This window comes from Chelonoidis abingdonii, chromosome 18 (assembly GCF_003597395.2).
Source record: "Chelonoidis abingdonii isolate Lonesome George chromosome 18, CheloAbing_2.0, whole genome shotgun sequence".
NCBI classification, from domain to species: Eukaryota; Metazoa; Chordata; order Testudines; family Testudinidae; genus Chelonoidis; species Chelonoidis abingdonii.
The window spans coordinates 2941544-2947543 of NC_133786.1; the positions used below are offsets into that span (position 1 = coordinate 2941544).

The following is a 6000-nucleotide window of genomic DNA, read 5'->3' on the forward strand; positions in this document are numbered from 1 at the left end:
TCCAAGCTGTCACCAGAGCATAAGTGGTACATTCACAGCCCCCCATCACCTCACAACCATTACACAAACCCTGTGGGGCAGGGCAAGGCCATTGTCCCCACCGTGCAGAGGGGGAGCTGAGTGCAGACAGATTAAAAGCCTTGCCCAAGGCCACAAAGGGAGTCTGTGGCAGAGCAGGGAATTGACTCAGGGATTCCTAGGGGATGGACCATACATCACGGGACCCATTCTTCTTCTCTCCCCAGGACTGGTCAGTTCTGATGCTCTTCAGCAGCAGACAACCAGCTTCTGGCTGAGCCCAGGCCTAGCAGCTCAGTTCATTTCTCCAGGGCAGGTCAGCGGCTTCCCCTTACCCTAGTTTGAACATTAACCCTTTTCTGCCCCTGCAGGAACAGAGAACAGTTTGTTCTCTTTGCAGACCTGGCTCTCAGACAGTTAGCTATTTTAACAGAAAGACCGACAGCTCCCCCTGCCCTCAGTTAGGGCCAAGCCGCAGGCTGTCGGTGCTGGAATTGTGGGGTAGACACATGGGGGCCAGTTGACAGCCCAGGAGTTTGGTTTTCAGAAGTGGATGATTTAGAGAATCTCTGCCAGGGGTCCCCCAGTGCAGCTCCCTAATGGGGCCTGGGGCAACTGTGACACATTCATGCCCTTAGGTGCATTGCAGATGGCCGGGAATCACTCCTCCCCGCTGGCACACACACCCCTTGGCTGCTGCCCTGGCTCTCCAATTCCCGCAGCCCTGATTAGACCTCCTGAGGCGGGAAACGTGGGAGTTTCCATCCAGTATGCTCAGCGCCTCCCTCATGTCCCCCTGATCCATGCACACAAAGCTGGTAGAAGGCAGCCCACGTGCTGCTAGCCTCTGGCCTCCCAGGCCAATAGGCCTGATGTCTGATGTCACCCGCCTGGCCCTCACCTCTGTGACGTGCAGTCGTAATCTGGGCGGCATCAGTGCAAGTTCCGCGTGACAGGGCTGCAAAGGCGGCTCAGCATGGGGCCTTCTGATTAGCCGCCTCCTGCCGAGAGGCGCCAGCAGGAGGGAAGCAGTTTCCAAGGCGATGGAAGAAATACTCTTCATTACAACATCCTGCCTGCAACAGAACAGGTCACCTGGCTGCACTGGGAGCAAGCCTGCTCTCCTCAAAGCCAGGCAGACCCCTGCACCCTCCCTGGGCACCTTCTCAGATCCGCAGCAGTGTGGCGCCAAGAACACGTTTTCCGATCCTTTAATCATTCTCATGGCTCTTCTCTGAACCTTCTCCAACTTATCAACATCCTTCTTGAACTGGGGGCACCAGAACTGGAAACAGTATTCCAGTAGCCGGCGTACCAGTGCCAAATACAGAGGTTAAAAACCCTCTCCCCTCCTACCCTAGAGATTCCCCTGTTTTATAAATGGCCACAATATCACACTGGGAGTTCATGCTCAGTTGATTATCCATTGTGACCCCCAAATCTTTTTCAGGGTTACTGAGTCCCCCATCCTATAATTATGGCCTACATTCTTTGTTCCAATACATTTACATTTAGCCACATTAAACCACAGACTGTTGGCTTGCGCCCAGATTCCCAAGAGATCCAAATCACTCTGTCTCAGTGAGCTGTCCTCTTCATTATTTACCACTCCCCCAATTTTTGGGCCATCTGCAGACTTTATCAGTGATGATTTTATGTTTTCTTCTGGGACATTAATAAAAATGTTAAATAGCGTAGGGCCAAGAATCAATCCCTGCGAAACCCCACTTGAAACACACCCATTCAATGATTCCTCATTTATAGTTAAATTTTGAGACCTATCAGTTAGCCAGTTTTTAATCCATTTAATGTGTGCCATATTAATTTTATATTGTTCTAGTTTTATTAATCAAAATGTTATGCAGTTCCAAGTCAGAAGCCTACGTATATTACATCAACACTATTACCTTTATCAACCTAACTTATAATCTCATCAGAAAAAGAGACCAACTTAGTTTGACACGATCTATTTTCCATAAACCCATGTTGATTGGCATCAATTATATAACCCTTCTTTAATAATCAAGTCCTGTATCAACTGCTCCATTATCTCGCCCAGGATCCATATCAGACTGACAGGCCTAGAATTACCTAGGTCATCCTGTTTACCCTTTTTGAATATTGACACATTATTTTTCCTCCAGTCTTCTCGAACTTGTCCAGTGTTCCAAGACTTATAAAAAAATCCACATGAATGGTCCAGCAAGTTTCTCAGACAGCTTTTTTTTTTTTAAACTCTTGGATGCAAGTTATCTGGATTTGCTGAACACTTCTGCCTTTTCTGAATTACTAGTAATTCTATATTTCCATCTAGTAAGGGACCAATGCCATTATCAGGACTCTTTTTGTTCCTAACATATTTTAAAAGCTCATTATCATCCATAACTCTGCTGGGCATAGAGTTCTGCTTCTGTCCCCTTGCTTCCTTTATCAATTTTCTACAATTCCCAGCTTCTGATTTATATTTATTACTACTGACTTCTCCCTTCTTCCATTTGGTGTGTGTGTGTGTGTGTGTTTGCCTTGACTTCCCCTCTAAACCAGGTCAGCTTTTTAACCCGTCCGGCCTTCTTCCTTGATTGATTTACTAGAGGTCCAAAAAGCTACATTCTTGAACAACTCCTGATTAAACTAAACTCAAAGATAACAAACCCATTTCGGTCCTTAAAGACATTAACTGCACGGCAGAAACAGCAAGTTTAAGCCGCTGGGCAGGGGCAGCCTGGGGAGGTCATCTGGGATTGTGGAAGAAAACTGGCTGTGTCACTGCTTAAAGGCCATCAGTGAAACAGCTGAGAGTGTAAAGCTCACCACTAATATCCCTGGGCTGCAGCGTTAACACCCCAGCAACCTGAAAGGGATGGGTCTAGTCCAGAGGTGAAAGTAAGCTGGTACGGTCCAGTATGGTGTACTGGCAAGAGCCAGTACGCCGTGCCAGACCGTATCAGCTTCTGCGGCAGGGATTTAAAGGGTAGGCAGGCTGGGGCCAGCATTTAAAGGCCCTGGTGCTCCATGGCGGCTGGAGTCTTGGGCCCTTTAGTTCGCCCTGGGGGCTACCAGTCACCTCTGCAGCTGGGACCCCTCTGGGTGATTTAAACCCTGGGACTCCCAGCCACAGCTGGTGCCTCAGGGTTTTAAATCTTGAGGCCCTGCCTCTTCCAGATGAGGCCATCCCACCCAGGACTCCGGCCGTACTGGTAAGTCCTGTGAGTTGCTTTCACCCCTGGTCTAGTCACACTGCTCACACCTGTTGTTTCTGGCTGGCTGCTGGCTCAAGCAGGTCACACTGCATTGCTTAGAGCCGGTTTGCAGAGCCTCGGCTGGTGTAGATCACCGCAGTAGCACTGAAGTCAATGTGCTGATTTATGCTCACCGACACCGAGGATCAGGTCCAGGGTTTTTTTAGGAAAACAATTAGTGGAATTTCGTGTTGGGGCCAGAAGTGGAATCAGTGACAGACTCAGCAGCTGTGGAATACCCAGGTTGGCCCAGGGCCCTAGGCTCATCGGTCTGATGCAGCTGGATGCTCACACTGGGGGAGAAAATGGATAAAGGGCCCATGCCCAGTATACACCTCCCCAGTAATCAGTGGAAGAGGAAAAGGCATCCTGAACGGCAGGTGCAGGGCAGGGGACCGTGTGTAAGCAGGAGCGGTGACCATTCTCCTCCAAGGTCCAAACACTCTTTAGTGGCGCTTCCAATGAGAAAAGAGCCCACTGACGGCTATTGTTCCTACCCCTCTGATTGGCCAGGCTGGATAAAATCCCCCCTTTACCTGCATCCCCATCACTGTAATCTCTCCCAAAAGTCAAGTTTCCAGTGGCACTTGAAGAGCATCAAAGTTCTGAGTAGGATCTACACGTCTGTGTTAACCTACTTTGGTACAATGGGCAATGCAGTGGATAGCGGTCACACAGTATTTCCCAGCTGGTACTTACATAGCCATGAAGGGCTGACACTCCGCCCCCGTTCCTCGCTCCTTGTTCAGAGCAATTAAAGCCTTTCCAGTAAAAGCTGGGGCTTTCTAGGAGGCTGGCTCCCCGCGAGATGCACCAGTGCAAACTGACAGCTTCTTTCAAGAAGGGGAAGAATTCCTCCTCTCTCTCTCACCCCCGCCCCACTTAATTACTTCCAGTAAATGGATAAATCGCTGCGGAGCTGGATGCTGGGGCCACAGCATTTCAGCTCCTGCTGAGCAGCACAGCTGTCCCAGCTCCTGTGAGCCAGGGAGTTGCTATTTCAAAAGACACGTGAATGCACCACATTGAGAAGCACTGTGTGTTATTTACATTGACAGGGTCTCTGGCTAGCTGGATTGGGGGGGGCGGTTAGAGGAGCGGGGATAATGCCTCAGTGTCACAGCTGTGATGGGCAGGGAACATAAAGCCTTTCGAGTGTCCCCCAGTGAGCTGAAGGACCTTCAGTGAGGCTGAGAACCTCCAGATCATGAGGAACACCATCATCTCCCCCCACAGCTGCCCCAGAGCATGAGGGCTTTATGGAAAATACACCAAACGGAGGAGGAAGAACTGGGAGTCAAACCTGTCAGGTCCAGGGATATGTGATATCAGCCCAGGGCTCCTGGTCCTTTCCTGGGCAAGAGAGTCCCATATTCTGCCCAGGTCAGCTCCGAATGACAGCCCAATGCCCTGGAGAGACACTGCTTACTGGACGGGTGAGAGGTCCACTAGGGATGGGAGTGGGACACAGCAGGACCAGGAGGTCGGGGCAGCCCTGCTGCAGCCCTGAAAGATTCTACAGGAACAGTGCAGGGCGCTCACCTACCTGGAGCTATGCTGAAGGGCCTGGGGCATGGGGACAGTGCAGGCTGCTGATGTTATTGTTCAACAGACCTGAAATCACTTCAGAGCAGCAGGAAGGAGAGCACAGGTGTGTGGCTACCCCCAGAGCATTCAGGCACAGGGTGCTGTAAGCAGCTCACCTGGACATAGTTAATCTCCATGGCATCAATGAACCAGGCCAGGAGGTCGGGGAAGACATTTGTATGTCATAGGTTGGAGACCAAACAGGCACCGTTTATCTGTCCCTGCACCAGATCAGATTCAACAAACCTGCGGTCTGGATTTGCAAAATGCAAACGGTCGATCCAAGGCATTTACACACCATCTACCAGTGTAGCATCGCGGTTCTGAGCAGCGCCGAGGGCCGTCACCCCGGGCTTCGCTCGCCCCTAGGAACTAGTTTGGCGCGCACCGCTTCTGAGTTGCAAAGTTATACAGACCAGGAGGAAAAATCGGGCGCAAGTTATTTACCACCGTTGGCTACCAGAGGGCGCTGGCCGGCCGTATCACCCTCCGTACAGGGGAACAAACCCAACTGATCCGCCCGGCCATCCACTCCCCTGCAAGAGGCTCTCTGGGCGCCCCACTCCCACAGCGCACCCATTTCATAAATACACCCCAACAATTAGTGGCACAACAAACCGCTCCTGGCACCACTGTCACAGCCGGGACAGCTCCGCTCTCGCCTGGAGAGCCCCCCTCCCACAGCGATGCTCCCTTTCGGTGTTATCCTGGGGCGGCGCGGGGGGGGGGGGGGGACATTTTAATCAAACGTGTCTAAGTGACCCAGCGCCCGAAGTCCCATTTTTCAAAAGGGACCAGCGAACCTGCAGTGCTTTTATGAATAATAATAAAAGGCTTCTCTAAGTGCCCTAATCACCTTTGAAAATGGGACTTTGCAATTCCTTGGGGCCTCCACATGCTAGTCGGATGGTGGGGCAGAGTCCCCGGAGGCTGCCCGAAGATTGAGATCCCAAAGAGAAGTAGAAACCGGGAAACAACGACGCCGTTACGAGAGACGCGCACACGCCGGTGGCAGGGACAGGCGCTCGCACACGTGCTGCGAACACCGGGACAGGCCTTCGCACGCTCCCCCCGCCCCCGGGCCGCTGACGTCCGGAGACAGCCTCGCACGTCTCCCCCGCACCGGCCGCTGACCCGGGACAGCCTCGACACGCTC

General features: G+C 51.8%; 2 protein-coding genes across 2 annotated transcripts in view; one reads left to right on the top strand and one right to left on the bottom strand.

Annotated features, from left to right (window-relative positions):
• ROBO4 (roundabout guidance receptor 4) overlaps positions 1-6000 on the top strand; it is a 381615-nt gene that overhangs the window by 301933 nt on the left and 73682 nt on the right. The gene's annotated exons all lie outside the window — the stretch shown is intronic.
• Positions 1-6000, bottom strand: part of ROBO3 (roundabout guidance receptor 3) — a 216354-nt gene that overhangs the window by 209239 nt on the left and 1115 nt on the right. The window lies entirely within an intron of this gene.